Here is a 17,410-nt window from a genome sequence, read left to right as displayed (position 1 = left end):
ACTCCGCTGCATAGCTCATTCCTTAAGGGAAATTTTGAAGAAGGTTGTAAGTGACGGCAACGACTAAATCACCCCACCCCCTCCATTCCCCTAATTTAGTTTAAGTTTTTTTTGTAGTTTTTATTTTTGTTTTTGTTCATTCCAAAAGAATCTTTCTTGGTTAGGATTTTTTTAGAATAAAACTTCTTCTTTCTTTTCCATTTTGATGATTTTTTTGGTGTTGGTAAATGTATACAATGGTAATGAACAATATAATATCAATATTATGATTTTATTTTGTTGGTAATCTTCTTCTTTATGATTTTTATTTTTCTGCACTGTAAACTTTTTAAATTTTGTTTGCTCAGTCAATGAATATAACTATGAATTGCCTTGATAAAATATATGAAGAGTCAAAAGTAGTTGTTAATAAATAGAGATCACATATATAGTATATCATAGACATGGCATGTTCTCTATGCTTGACCAACTTATTTTATAGGAACTATCATAAAATCTTGGACTCTGTCAATCCGTGATCATACAGATGAGAGTGAATGAGTATGCTCTAAAATTTCAGCAGTTGTCTCGTTATGCTTCGGAGTCGATCGACCGTAGACCAGATGAATCGATGGGTCATCAGTAGCATATTTTTTAAAAAAATAATTAAATTAATTTTTTTTAAAAGAGTGGGTAGTGGTTGAACAAACAATCTTATTCTTTGAGGATCCATCATTGGTACAATCTAGTTCAAACATACTTGGGTTTTGAGGGTGGCTAGTGGTTGAACAAACTATCTAGTTCAAACATATTTGTTCTTTGCGCGTCCATCGATTCGTATAGTCTACCGTAGGCCCTCTGAATTGATGGACCCTCAGTAACATGCTTAAAAGGAAATAATTAAGTAAAAAATATACTTGTGCTTTGAGGGTCCATCGATTTATACGGTCTATCACAGACATCTATTATAGGTTGAGTGTGGATTATTGTCAGGATCGACTGTAGATCTCATAGTTCTATGTACATAAGTTTAGACCCTCAATAAGATGTTGTTTAAAATGGAATAGTTAAATACGAAATAAATAAATTTTGGGATTCTACACAATGAAGAAGTTTAAACAAAGCACATGATCATGTTAGAGCTCATACAAACTGGGGTGGTGATTGATAAAGTATGTGGATGGGTAATGATTGAGCAAATAACATCCTCAAAATAATGTTTGTCAAATCACAAGTATGTTTTTAGGATGTTGATTGTTCAACCACTACCCATCAACATACTCTTTCAATCACCACCCCCAATCAGAGGGGTATGTGGATAGGCAGTGGTTGAACAATCAAAATCCTCAAAACATATTTGTGCTTTAACAAACATTACTCTGGTGATGTTATTTTTCAATCATTACCCATTCACATACTCCTTCAATCACCACCCTTAATTTGTGTGAGCTCTAATATGATTGTGTGACTTGATAAAAGAAAACAAGCTAAAACCAAAACTACTACTAAAAGAAAGAAGGTGAAGAAGCAATAATAGAAGAAACACATGATTAAAGAAACAAAAACTCAAACACTTTCATAAATAAAAGATAGATAGTGAGACATATCAACTATAATACCTAAGGAACTAAGGTGTGTATCAAACACCCAAACCCACAAAAGCTTGTAATTGGAACACCACACTCTTACATTGACACAAAAAGAACTTAATTGTCCTCAAGCACCAACGTTTCTAAGACGGATTGTCAACTCAAGTGAATCCACACTCAAGCTAACCCTAGTTTCAATGTCTTTTCCAAGCCCTACACTAATAACATTGTCTCTCAAGAGAATTGTTTTTCAGTATTCATCAAAGCTCATGAAAAAATAAAGCCTAAAAGGTATATTTATATCTATTACATGTAAAGACTAAATTTCCCTCAATGAAGGGAGCTCTTATGGAGTGTAAAAGAGAGGCATCAAAATAAAATAATGCCTTTAATGAGCTCAAGTTGAGGCGCCTTTTGAGTGTTGGACTTGAAATGTAAGTCTCTTTCTCCTCTTTTTTAACTTGGGCAATCCTTTGAAATGGTTGAAAGTCCTTTACACATCTTGTAATTCTGAGTTCGGTCCTTTGAGAAAGATCTTGTACCCCTTTGTATCCGTATCATCCTCTCTATATTGAAAGGAATTTAACCTCAAATTCACACCTTGCAAAACCCATGAAAGGACACACAAATACAACTTCCTTATGGCATGAGGGTTAGGGTTAGTGCAATCAATAATATGACCATGCCAAGGGGGTACACATTTGAAATAAAACCAGCAATCCTTTGTTTTGAACATGAAACACTTAGTATAAGCATCACAAAGGACAAGGCCAGGGTAAACATCAAGGAAAAATGAATACAAGCCAAGATAATCCCTTTCCCGTCCCACTAGTGCACTGAGATCAAATGGATGAAGTAGCCAAGGATATAAGTCGAGGTTACTCATTCCCTTTACTAAAGGATCATACTCGCAATCACCCAAGACATATGCTTTTAAGAGAAGATAACATTCAAGAATAAAAAACTGTAGTCTAAAAGTCTTCTCTCAAGATCAAACATGTCATTATCCATAACTTTTCCATGTACATGATCCCTATGAACAATACTAATAGCAAGGTTTTCACTACACAAGAAGTTCAAAGAATCATGTCCACTATCATGATCAACACTATAGGCATCAACACTAACTTGAGGATCTTCAATCACACCATTCACATACTCAAGTAGTGAACTATATTTAAGAGTGAATTGATCATAATACACATCATTAATACTTGTAAGGATAGATTCATGTACTTATGCAATAGGAAAACCCAAAACTGCACCAATTTGGCCACTACTAGCCACATCACAATAATTAAAGTTTCTAGGAGTGTAGAAGACAGTTTTATTACCTTATAGATCATGGAAAGTGTATTCTTCACTTTGTTTAGCATCATGGCAGCCTTCATGCTCCTCACCACAATGGAATATGTTAAGATTTGCCCTTGGGTTTATTTCTTCATTATTTGTCCTAAGATTGGAACTTTCGGCCAAGGACTCCACTAGATCATTAATCATGTGTTGGGGAGATACTTTCTTTAGATTATCCTTTGAAAATTTATGACTTTCAACCTTCACATAAGAAGAATCAATGCTATGCAAAATGCTAGTATTTGGGTTAGTGAGTAACAAGGGTTATTTGTGGGCAAGACCCATAATCAAGTGTTTCTTTACTTTTCCAACATCACTATTCATGGATTTCTCTCCCATTCCCTCTTTCATTTATTCTTCAACTCCTTAGCTTGTTCATGTATTTCATTCATATGAGATGGTGAAAGAGGATGAAGAGAGAATTTTCGGCCATTGAGATTAAGGGTATACCTATTAGCCCTCCCATCATGCTTGGTGGATCTATCAAGTTGCCATGGCCTACCCAACAATAAGTGACATACTTTCATAGGGATTACATCACATAACACTTCATCTTGATAACTCCCTGTCTTTACCTAATCACACATTGTTGAGTGACCTTAAACGCACCACAGGTATTCAACCATTGAAGCTTATATGGGTTCAAGTGAGTGGTAGTGGTTAGTTTCAAGTAGTCAATCATGGTGACGCTAGCAATGTTAACTCAAATCCCACTATCTATTATCATTGAACACACACCACCTTTAATAAGACACTTGTTTTAAAAGAGATTTTTTTTTTTTGACTTGGATCATCCAAGGTCTTATTAAACATGCCTCTTCTAACCACATAGCTAGGGATTTCACATACAGCCTCATATGGAAAAACATCCTCCTCACTACCCTCTTCTTGAGTTTTGGATTCTACATGTTCTCCATTTTAAGAGTTGTCATCATTCTCACCCAGTTCAATTCCCATTTCTTCCCTAAGATAATATAATTTCCCCTCCCTTTGAATCAGATTTCTCCTATTTGGGCACTCACTAGCCTTGTTCCCCCACCCTTGACACTTAAAACATTTAAAAACCTTAGAATTGGGAGTATAAAGCTTATTACCTTTATGCTTTGAAAGATTCTTTGGGGCAACCCTTGGGTTGGGTCCTTTAGCATTAAATTGAGTCAATTCCTTGTCCTTAGGTCAACCCGAGGTTGATGGATAGTTTTTGGACCTTTAGGCAGCCGGGTCATGGATCTCTTTCTCAACTTCTAGGGCCTCTTAGAAGATACTATAAATTGCTTCAAACTTATAAAGAGTCAAGCGTGAAGATATGCCCTTGTTCAACCCAACTTTGAAGCGTATGATATCATGATGAACTTGTTCTCCCCAGTGATCAAGCTTCAAAATCAATTGTTAAAATTCATCATAGTGGACCATATGTCACAACCCGAGTCGGGGCCCTAGCCATAACAGCATCCTAAACAATGAAGGCCCAGGCGCTCTTCTAAATCTGGTAATCATGCACAATATTCATATAGTATAAGAAAATTCACGAAAAAAATACATGACGGAACCATGGTCAATCTCATAAACTTGATCAATTTAAAAAGGAAAATTCTGAATATTCTAAACATATGACAATTGTCTGCAAAATCTCTAATATTACATTGACCATCATATGTATGGGACAAATCTGGGACAAGGCCCCCAGTCAAACCATGAATCAAAATAAAATAACAATAAAAGTTTCATAACCAGGCCTTCCAAAGTAAGGGAGTCTCACCAACTACAAAGTTTTGACAAGTCAATCTACTACTTAACGTGACCCCAGGACTGTGTCTCAAAATTCTGAAATATAGGGGGTTAATACAGATGTACTTGTAAGCAGGACAATCCAAAATAATGAATTTATACATATATAACATAGGTGAGAGTGAGTCATAAAACATTATGCATAAAATAGTTTAAAATATATGGGCTATCTCGAATGCTCTTAAAACAATCTTGTAAATACAACTCTATGTTTTGTATTACTTCTGAGCTAGGTGGTATACCCTACAACTCTGCAATTCCACAGGCTATATGGAATCTATCCTTGACTGGCATCCAAGCCCCCAACTTAAGTTTGCCACAAGAGTTGGAGTCTCTGTATCTGATATGCCACAGGGAACTAGGCCAGTGTATAATCCCTCTTTGGGAAGTAATGAAACCTGTATTGAAAAAACATGGTTTTGGGCTAGGAGTTATTTGAACTCAAGCCTTCCTTGGACATTTTTAGGTCTTTAAGACATGTGTTCTCTGAATCAAGTCTGAAACTCTTACTCTGTTATGGCATTCATTTATATGGTATCGTCATACCATTGACTTGCAAGTCGAATCTCTAAGCCATAAAATATCATAGTATAATCTCTTCTTTCAAAACATAAAGTTTGGACCACTATACTTCAAATATTTCAAGAAGATTCATACTTCCAAACATTTGTCAAATTATGCAAGAAATCTCTCTTTCCAACATTTCAATAAAACATGTGGTGGTCATGTATTTTTGACAAACCATGCAATTCTTCATTATTTATTTTCAACATTTATCAACATATTAAAACCCCTCCCTTCAATTCAAAACCATAATAAAATCATAAACAATAATTAAGAACTTTGTATCATGCTTCTCAAGATGCATTCGGAATAATTCATATCATATGAAAAGACTGGGAAATCATAGCAAGAGAGGGATTTCATATGTTCATTGTCTCAATTAAATATTCAAACCCAATTTTATACATACATATATACGAATACAAATAAATTTAGGGGAAAGGCCTCAAGACCAAAACAATAATATCATTAAAGAATTCATAATGCAAGATTGTATATATAATTCCAAAATCCTCCACAAATTCATGATCTCACAATGTTTAAATGGTATTGAAACAATTTTCTTATGCCCATGTAGTTTTAGAAAAAACCCACGTACCTTAGATTACAAGGTTTTAAGAGTACAACTCGAATCTTGATTTTTTCCTTGGAAATCTTGGACTTAAGGATAGATTTTTTCTTGCTTTCTTGTTCTTAGAGGAACCCTAGGTTGATATTATTTTTTTGAGAGAGAATTGAATAGAAGAGGCAATTAATGCTTCTTGGGGCTGGAATTATATGTTATGGATGAATTTTGGGTGAGGGAAAGTGACCAAAATGCCCCTAGACCCATTAGAAAATGAAATAATGCATAAAACAGCATTAAATTTGCGTCAAGTTTCGTGTCGGGGTGCAATCGACGCGATGCATCAAGATCGCGCTGGCTTACTGCCTCACACGGAAAATGCTATAACATTTTACTTGGTTATCAAATTTTGACAAAATTGGTATCGTTGAAAAGCTAATTCGATTGTCTATAATTTGGTGGGTCTTGAGATGCAGAATTCTATGTGTATCAAAAGTTATACACGTTCAAAATAGACCCTTGTAGAATTAAATATCCAATTTTGGATAAATGAAAGGTTATTCGCTTAACCTTGCTCTAAGCCATTTCTATGAACATTTTTCACCTCATAATAACGTCATCTATTAGGCAAAAGATCTCGACACATAAATCTAAACATAAACCATGGAATTAGAGATTACACACGTAGGGATGATGATTCAATTTCTAGCTCGAAAATGTGGGGTGTTACATTAACTCCCCCTTGGGATTATTCGTCCCCGAATGATAGGTAGGGAATTTTGAGGATCTAAAAGTGTAGAATAAAGAACATAGTCTCGCATTGAATAATTTTCCTCAATAAAACATACAAAGGAATCAAATGAGTTTCATGATAAGCCCGAGTGAAATATGTAAGCACGAAACATGGGATAATGAGACTTTACATAGGGATGATCTTACACATGGGTTCTATGAGTCCTAATCATTACAACATATGGCAGGGGTTTATTTGATGATCATAGACCTGATTTATATTGGTACTAATCATGAAATAAGGTTTTCATGGGACATAGGATTTAGAAGCATTCTCCATCTTCCAAGGTACAACGAATAGACTTAAACTTAGAGGCACTAATCGTCTACACCCCAAACAATAAATAGCATACTTCATACTTTCCAACTTACAATTCTCCATCCTATATCTAACCACAAGAGTTTGAGTCACAATGCAAAGTTCTTTTATGTTGAAGCCTAACTCAGAGTAACAAGGTGATAACTTAAGCTATAGTACCTGTACTCTACATCCCACTAAGAATATTGCCTTACCTTATCACTATCATCAAACACCCTCGGGGTTTTATTTGGAGAGTACTAACCACATAGCACATAGATTTGTGTTTTCAGTAACCACAACATTCAAGCCTAATCCTTACTATACCCACTACATGGATCTCCCCACTAAGATCAATAATTTCAATCACTTTCATAAATATTTTCACCATATTCCTCCTTCTTAGCTATTTCACAAAATAAAAGTTCATCTCCTTCTTTTTCTTTTCACCTATATCCTTAGCTCGGGAATTCACATCAAATTTTTCACTTTTAAGAACATCTATTCCCCTACCTAACATATCACCACGCTTTCGTAGCCACCATCATACTATCATACGGAGGGTCATTAAGGGACCCCAGCATAAAGGTCATGAATGGAAGTAACACTATTAGACCATAACTTATACTTATTGCACAACTCAAGGAGGGATATAAAATGAAGATATAATAAAATAGACACGAAGTGCTCCATATATCAAGTGTATGGATCATAAGTAGAGAGTCGTTCGAAAGAAACACAATACAACATGAATTCTAAGGATAGAGCATAGTAAGAAACTATTGGTGCACATATCAAGATAAAATGAGGGAAAGAGACTAAATTACTCTCTTGGACCCAAAAATAAGTAAGATGAATTAAGCACCTGATGCGTTCAGTGACGCACTGCGTCGGTCCCCACCGACGCAATTCCTAGCACGATGTTTCAACATCGTGTTGGTCCACTATTTTGATCATCCAAACATTCCTAAAACATCATCTGAAAGATCCAAAACTTTCCTGAGACACCCCCTCTACACCCCTGATCCCGAATCAACCCAAAATGTACATCTCGGGGTCGGGAGGATTAATTTAAAAATTAGGAAGTTAAGAGTTCATAAATATGACTAAGTCTTTTAACAATTTGAAAAAATTTTAGGTTGTCAACTATTTATACATGAAACCAAGAGTGGTATTGAGTCAAAAATGCTACGGGGTGTTACATTACAACTAAAACAAAGATTTCTGCTTAAAGCGATTGCTCCTCATTTAAGGAACTGAAATTTTCCATGAATTTGCATAAAATCTATCACTTTGGCTAAACCCAGCATAGAATGAATCGGTGACATGTAGAAACATATTTTATTAGGACCAAGCATGCTGAGAGGCATAGATTTTCATGGATCACAAACAATATAACATATGGCTTAAATACATGAAAGACTGGATTACTGAAAGATATAATTGCTTCCAGTTTTGAGGTCAAATCATAAACATAAGTCTGAGAACTCGAACCATAGTCATAGGCATGATTTGAACACATAACGTAGGAAATTAGTAGGATACTCTCCTAAATGGAAGTGGGAGGAGTATGCTCAACTAGGAATAGATTTATCATGACTCCTCCCCTCAACTTACGACACTGAAAACATTCGGGAACTCACTTAATTCCCCATCTCCCCCTTAGATCAAAGTCACAATCCTAGACTTACGAACATATCCCCTTATCAAGTCTATATCCATAACTCTCAACATAAAAGAAACATCACCACATACTTAAACTCTAAACAATCCCTGAAGAACTATACTCTGAAGGCCTCGCTTTTCGAAATGGCTACTCTTAACTTTTTTTAGCCTCTATATCCATCACTCTACAACTCCCACTCTCATAAGTGTAAACATCCATATTTCTCATCACAAAAGGGGTATTAGTATATACATGAACACAAACTCCCTTCAATAATTCCTAATACAAAGACACTAAATTCTTTCTAGGACATTCCCTTTTAGGGACACTAATTGGAATATCGTCTAACTCCCAAAGTCATCAATCTTACAACTAACAATTTTATGGGCATACACACGCACGCTTCTAAACACTTAACACTCCATCATCAATTCCTTAGAATAATATCATTACACCTCTAATCACATAACCTACAACTTAACAAAATTTGTAAAACAATACCAAAGACGCATATTGCCTACCTACATTTCCAGAATTCAACTTTAATGAACACTATACAACAACTCCCCAGACTTCTCCTTACTACAAAATTCAAGAATTAAATCTAGGTACACAAAACAATTATACACATAAAACTTTATTTAGCAACCTGCTACCAGGGGTTCAACTTATTCCTATATACTCATCTTCTTATCCACTTAAACTTTTCATAAATCATCAACCTAGCCCATTCGCACATCATATCAAGCCTTCTAATTACTCCACAAAACATGCATCATTAGTCTTAAGCTATTATTCTCACCACTACACTCCACATCTAAACTCCATATCTAAAGTTCAAGCCTGCTGTCTATCATCAATGATATGAAGCATGTCACATACTATACTAATCAATCGAATATAAAGATCAACCTAAGTCTCTTATTTCACTTAACTATGGCCCATAAATTCATTCTCTCCACGACATTACTACAACACCTCTAAATCTACTACATACCTTCTCACAAAATGTACTAGTTTACTACTACTAAATAAAAGACCATCAAAGGGGTAAAGTCACATGATAGGATTAGTCAATCCTAATCTTATAATATAACCCATTTCAATCTTATCAACATATTCCAATTTCTCACATCATACTTACTTACCCTTGCATACATCACACTACCTTCAAAATTCTATATATAATAATAAATTTTGACCCATAACTTATTGACTAATCTACCCCTTTCCATTCACATCCTATGAACGATTTCTACAACCATCATAACTATCCATTCTGAGATCCTTTCCTATTTTGAATAAATAATAATCATAGCCTAACACTTCCTTCAAAAACTACCATACAATCCATAAATCTTGCTATAATATTAGCCAACCACAATAAAAGGAAAAACCACTCCACAATCAAAGGGTTATACAACTAAAACTACTTATTTATGCAAAAGTCACCCTCACTCTGACTGCCAACCTTGTGACTTTATGTCACCAACTTCTAGACCATCTCACTACCAATAGGTCATGACACTTTAACATACACTACTACTCAGGTGGAAATACAGTTCCAGTATTGTACTATATATTACCTTTACGGAAGACATCTGCTATGAGAATTTTGAAAGGGGACTGAATAGAATTTGTACCTCAGGTTAGAAAGCATGATTTTATCAGAATAAAGGCATACACTTAAATCAATTCACTTTGAAGCACTAATAGGATCCTCTCAAGTCCTTGTGCTAGCTCATAACTTTATGATAACTCAATTAAAGAGGACTATACTCCAATATATTTCATTTTATTTTCTCCTGAGTTTTGGAAAAATCTCTAACGCCTCCTCCAACTCTTTCTCATTCTAACATCTCCTCCAATGTCTCCTCTAATGGGACAAGCTCCACGCCGGTGACAAAAATGCCAGTGACCTAACAGCACCGGCAGCAGGTAAGTACATCATCCCCTCTCTCTCTTTGGCCTACCTCTTGGGTCTCTCTCTTCTTTTTTATCCTGCCCTTTCTCCCTCTCTCTCAATACCATCAGTCTATCTATCTTGCTAGTAAGATCGGACTACCACCTTCTGAATCCAATGATAGGAAGATAGTGAATTGTGCTATCCATAGGCGTGAGTCAAAAAATACAAATCGGTAATAGGTTGGTACAGACACCAGCATCCAGATTCCGACAAATGTCTTCTGACCTCAAAGTGCTATCCTGGTGACTTCTAACCCCTAAAATTTATATTATCACAATTTATTATACAATGTCTTTTCCGATATCTTCACTATTTGTATTTTTATGGGTTAATTTATTGTTGACTGTTTGTTCTGTGTATTGGTATCTAGCATTTTCTATTTTTGAATTTTTTATTACATTTGGTGCTTTGAGTGTGCCGTCTATAGGTTTTTACTATTTTTACCCTTCGTTGTGCTTTTGTTAAGTAGTGGCTGGGGTGACAAATGATGGAATAGGGTCATGTCCTAGGGTGTTGGGTATGGGGTTGGGGGCTGGTATTGGGCTAAGTTTGTCATATGGAGTTCTAGGTAGTAAGGGAGGGGATAAAAATATAGATAGATTGAGGGTAGGGTCATGGAATATAGGGACCCTGTAGGGGAAGTCGATAGAACTGGTTAAGATTCTTTGGAAGAGAATGATTAATATTGTGTGTGTTCAGGAGACCAAGAGGAAAGGTTCTAAGGCTAGGGATGTAGATGTGTACAAGTTGTCGTACTCAGGTAGTGATAGGCACAGGAATGGTGTAGGTATCTTAGTAGACGAGGAGCTCAGGAAAAGGTAGTGGAGGTTAATAGGGTTAGTGATAGGGTGATGACTATCAAGTTGGTCTTTAGAGGGTTTACTTTGAACATCTACAGTGCGTATGCACCACAGGTGGGTCTGGACGAGAAGGAAAAGAAGAGTTTTGGAAGGTTTTCGATGAGGTGGTTAGAGGCGTGCCTAGTTTGGAGAATATTTTCTTAGGAGGGGATTTTAATGGGCTCATCAATTCTTTTTCGTTAAAGTATGATGATGTGCATAGAGATTTTGGGCTTGAGGTTAGGAATGATGAGGGAGCTGCTCTTTTGGAGTTTGCAAGGGCCTTTGGGTTGGTGGTAGTAAATTCCAATTTTTCGAAGAAAGAGATGCATCTTGTTACTTTCTGTAGTAGGTTATCCAAGACTCAGATTGACTTTTTGCTGCTTAGGAAGAGGGATAGAGCTTTGTGTAAGTATTGTAAGGTGAGCCCGAGTAAGAGTCTTATGACCCAGTATAGACTGCTGATGATGGACTTGGCTATCAAGAAGAGTAAAAGGGGGTGAGGTAGGAAGGGTCATCCTATAATTAGGTGGGGTGGCCTAACTCTAGTTAGTGCGTTAGAGATAGGGGTAATGTTAGAGAGGATGGGGGTGTGGGAGTGTAAAGGGGATATGGATAATATGTAGGATAAGGTTATTGGGTGCATCAAGGAGTCTGCTAGAGAGGTGTTGGGAATTTTGAGGGGTTGGTTTGGCTGGTATCGAGGGGATTGGTGGTGGAATAAATATGTCAAGAACAAGGTGGAGATGAAGAAGGTGGCTAATGATAAGTTAGTGGAGACCAAAGATGAAGAGAAGAAGCGGGTGAGTAGGGAAGAGTATAAGTTAGCAAAGAAGGAGTCTAAGCTAGCAGTTACGGCTGTTAAGTCAGCAGTTTTTGAGAGTTTATGTAAGGGATTAGAGAATAAAGGTGGGAAAAAGAGGTTATTTAGGATTTCTTAGGTTAGGGAAAAGAAGGGGAGGGATCTGGACCAGGTGAAATGTATTAAGGGGGAGGATGGCAGAGTATTGGTTGACGACGCCCTCATTAAGGAAAGGTAGCAGTCGTATTTTCATAGGCTCTTGAATGAGGAGGAGGACAAAGGAGTTGTGTTAGGGGAGTTGGAGCACTCCGGAGAGTGTCACAATTTTGGATATTATTAGCATTTTAAGGTAGAGGAGGTCAGTGATGCCATTCGTAAGATGCGAAGAGGTAAGGCGACGGGGTCCGACGAGATCTCGGTGGATTTTTGGAAGTTTTCTAGTGGGCTAGGGTTGAGGTGGCTAACTTGTTTAATAATATTTTTAAGTCTTCTAGGATGCTCAAGGAGTAGAGATAGAGCACGATGATTCCTCTATATAAGAACAAGTGGGACATTCAGAGCAGCAATAACTACCGGGGTATTAAGTTGTTGAGTTACACAATAAAGATTTGGGAGAGGGTGGTGGAGCAAAGGTTGAGAAAGATTGTGTATTTTGAAGTTACATCTCATTTGTATTTTGAAACTATATATGTATTTTGAGTTCAAATTAATAACTTTGATTAACATCATATGTATTTTTAATGCAAATTCTAAACACTGCATATGTTTTTTAAAGCAAAATCTCACCGTAACAAATAAAACAAGAACATTGAAATAAAAAAATTTATAAAATATTAAAGAAAACAAATATGACATAAAATTTTAAAATGAATTACTGTCATGCAGTTCTAATTAGTTAGTGTGAAACTAATTCATTTTTTTAGTTCAAAAAGATTAAATACATATGATGTTTATTGCATATGTATTATTATTGTAAAATCTGAACAAGTCATATTAAATTTGAAATTGAATAAGCAAACATTAAAATACATATATGTATGTTGCATATGTATTTTGTATATTACAAAATCGAAACACTATATATATATATATATATATATATATATATATATATATATTGAAGCTAAATACATATGATGCATTCTCCATATGTATTTTTTAATGCAAAATTTGAACACTGCAAATGTATTTTACTCAAAATTTCACAGAAAAAAATACTTAAATAAATTTATTTCATTCAATATGCAAATTGAAAGTTTAATTCACCTAATATATATTTTGAAAGTCAATGAACACATATTACAATATATATGAAGGTAACTATATATGTATTTTATTAAAAATTTCAAAACTGCATATGTATTGCAGATGTACATCTCAATCAACAGATACTATTGAACACTGAAATAAAATATAAAGTACAAAATTGTTGAAAGCATATTCAAATTTAACGGCTGAAGTTAATTTCTTTCATTCAGTTCATATTAACTTTTAAACAATCCAAAACATAAAATAAGTCTGTACAAAATAAACAACATTCATAAACCAGTTTGTCAACTATCCAATGTAATAAATTGGACAACCATCATATTTCTAAAACTTCAGTGACACTAGTAATTCGGCTTTGCCTGCCAGGCCTCAAGAGTGCTTCAACATCACTAGAGCATTTGTTTCTTGTTTTCCCATGCCATATTATAATCCCACAATAGTGTTGCATAACGTGTACGAAGTGTGTTGGGGTTGAACTCAATCGAAGAAACTCTTTTGCCATAAGAAAGACACTCTGCATATGTTACCATATAGAGACCATAGTCCCTACAAAAAAAATTGAATAATACGTAAAATTTACTTTCTACATACTTAATATTTTGGTAAATGTATTTTAAATACTTACAAGCTTCTATTTTGTTGTTGAGGCAAATCATCTTCAAATAACACATCAAAAAGATCTGACAAGTATTTATCTTTGTATCTTGAATGGTTATGAAGATCGATACCTTTCTTTTCGTAGAAATTACAAGCTTTGAGATACAATGGGATAATCGCAGCTAATTTCTCTATCTCAGACAGAATAACCGCATAGTGCCCAGAGAATTCATATGAATCATATAAGAATATGCACTTCTGGGAGAATGATAAAACTGTGAGAACCCAATGTGTTTCTCCCTTATATTGACATGAATAAAGATATTATCCACTGTATGCCATGGCACTGAAGCATGTATACGAAACTCATTAATGTATTCATTAAGATAAGACTCTTGTCCTCCCGCATTAAGGTTTGGATCATCCACAGAGTATACTTGCATCACAGACCTAATTATGTTCATAAAGTTGCACTCTACTATGCTGTATTTTGTAAGAGTTGTGGGTCTCATACATACATCCAAATAACTCTTCATGAGTATTTTGTATAAGAATATATTTTCCATACATGCAAATTTAGGAATTTCATATAAATACAAATACAAATAAGCATGGCAGCTTTCCAAATTTTACAAAAAATACATATAAAACTGTAAAAAACAACAAAACACAACCAACACACAAAAAAATACATCTAACATACATATGTATTTTAAACAGAACAAATGTCCCTAAATACATATCAGGATAATATAAAAATACATATTAAAACGACACCTTATTAACTGTACAAATCACCACCAACACATCAACAAATACATAGAACATGAATATGCATTTTAAACAGAACAAATCAGCTCACTGCAATCCATAAATACATATCAGGAGAAAAAAATACATATTACAACTACACTTTATTAAAATGTAGAAATAAACAAAACACAATCAACATATCAAAAAATATATATAATATGCATATGTACTTTGAATAAAACAAATCACCTCACTGCAGTTCCTAAATACATATCTGGAAAACACAAAATACATATTAACCCAATGAAAAAAATACATAATACTCTCAGCTTTGATAAAAGCTTTAATAAATTCAAAAAAAAAAAAAAACATAACAGTAAGTAAAAAATACATTTAGACCGAAAATAATACCTGTTCCTCCATCTCTTCTTCAGATTCATTATCAGAAGAGTTCTGAACATTGTCATCAACCTAACTTAATTCTTCAATTTCTTTAGCTTTCCTTTTCCTTTCATATTTTTTTTTCTTTTGGTGAATGAGTTTTCTTCAATCGTTTTTTTGACAATATCATCCATCTTCACTGCGTCGTTATGAATTTGTTCATTCGTACTCCAAAATTTCTTCGACTGTAGGTGATTAGAAACAACATTAACTACATCGTCTTGATTTAATCCAAGACCAAAAGATGATGCATAATCAGATTAATAGGTCGTATACAACTATTTGTTTGTGATTTTGGTGTTTGTTCATCCATTAGAGCATAAAAACCTTAAAATCAGATTTGCTAATGAATTACAGTATCAAAAAAAAAATTTATAACATGCAACAACGGAATTAAATAGTTACCTAAAATAGATGAACACAATCCTTATCAAATCCTGCTAAAATTGTGCGAAGAAAAAAAATTAAATAGGAAACATTATGTTAATGGCGTAAGAAAAGGAAAAAGATATTCTAAAATCAGTGAAAGAGAAAAAGAAAGCGTGAAAAGAGGAACCCTTTCACAATAATTTTTTTTAGGCGGTAAAAGTAGAGGACCACTAATTAAAATAAGAAAAATATTGCTATTGTTGCTACACAATGTAATTTGATGAAAGTATTGCTATTTTTTATAAATAAAGCTAAAGGCAATCTAATGCCATAGAAAGAACACATACTTCTGGAACCACGGAACAAGGGTGGTCATTCAATAGCTGCCATGTCAAGGTGGTTGTTTATGTTGTGTAGGGTACTTCATAGATCTTCTTTTTCCTTTACTAAAAACATCTTTCTTGCAGAAGGCCTTATCACGGTGCGTCAATCAGAAATGATCATCTTGGTAAACCCGAATTTCATAGACATGATGATGGTTGGAGAAAAAAGCCCATTACAGCTGACTCATCTGTTGGGGCTTCTGAAACATTCTTAGAATCTGCTTTTAATGTTCATGCGTGTGAGTTGGGTCCTCAAATTGAGGTTGTTGAGCAAGCTTTAACTGGTATAAGCGTGAGTGAAGAAAAAGAATCCTTTGGATTAACTTTATGTTGTCTGTAGTTTGTAGATAGATTTTTTTAAAAAAAATTTCTTTTGTTAATTTTATTAGAATGTTATAGAGGATGATGAAGATTAACACTATGATTAGTATTTTCAAAGAATATATTGTGATGATAACAATTTACGTGGTGAGTTAAATTTTATTTAAGCAATTATTTCTTTTTTAAATGTATATTTATCAAATTTATTCTTCTATTTCAAATAAATTTGTGAATCTACAAGCTATTTTGCAGTTATATAAAACACGAATAAATTTGTGTAAGCAGTTGATTTATATTTTCATATAAAATTCCATGTGTCTTATAATTATTATTTTTTGTTAACTATTTTTCCATATCAACCGTACATGACTTACTATTTCTATTCTTTTATTTTTTAAATTATAAACCGTCTTCTTTTATTGCTCTAGCAATATGTTTTGTTAACAACCCTTTTTTCCTTTTTCTCTGTTTTCATTTCAGAAAACAAGCCTTTTCTTATGCTCTTAATAATGGATCGACATACAAATAATGTATTTTAACTATCGCTATTTGTAATTTTTTTTTAGAGAAATTATTTGTATGTATTAGCGAGCTGATTCTTCTTTCCTCTTCAAATGATATTCTTGCATTCTTTAAATAAATTAAAGATTTTATTTGCTATGATATGCCAAATTGATGTTCTCACGTTTTCCGATTTTCATTTATCGTTACTACTATCTATTGGTATAAATCCATTGGTATAACATTAATCACATCAAAAAAATATTTTTCTTCTAATTTTCTTGGTGGGGGTATTTTTACCTCTGTATGGAAGAAGAATTGTGATCATTGTGCCTAGGGGTGTTCATGGTTTGGTTAAAAATCAAACCGAACCACTAACCAAACTAAATCGATTAAAAAAAACCGATATTTGGTTAGGTTTTGTTTGATTTGGTTTTAAATTTTTAAAATCGATATTTATGTGGTTTGGTTTTGATTTTACTCTAAAATATTCGACAAAATAACTAAACCGAACCGATAAAAATTTTATATATATATACATATATATATATATATATATATATATATATATATAT

The sequence above is a fragment of the Capsicum annuum genome, unplaced genomic scaffold, assembly GCF_002878395.1.
Source record: "Capsicum annuum cultivar UCD-10X-F1 unplaced genomic scaffold, UCD10Xv1.1 ctg997, whole genome shotgun sequence".
Lineage (NCBI taxonomy): Eukaryota > Viridiplantae > Streptophyta > Magnoliopsida > Solanales > Solanaceae > Capsicum > Capsicum annuum.
The sequence above is the reverse complement of the archived record's forward strand: the minus strand, read 5'-3'. Positions refer to the sequence as shown.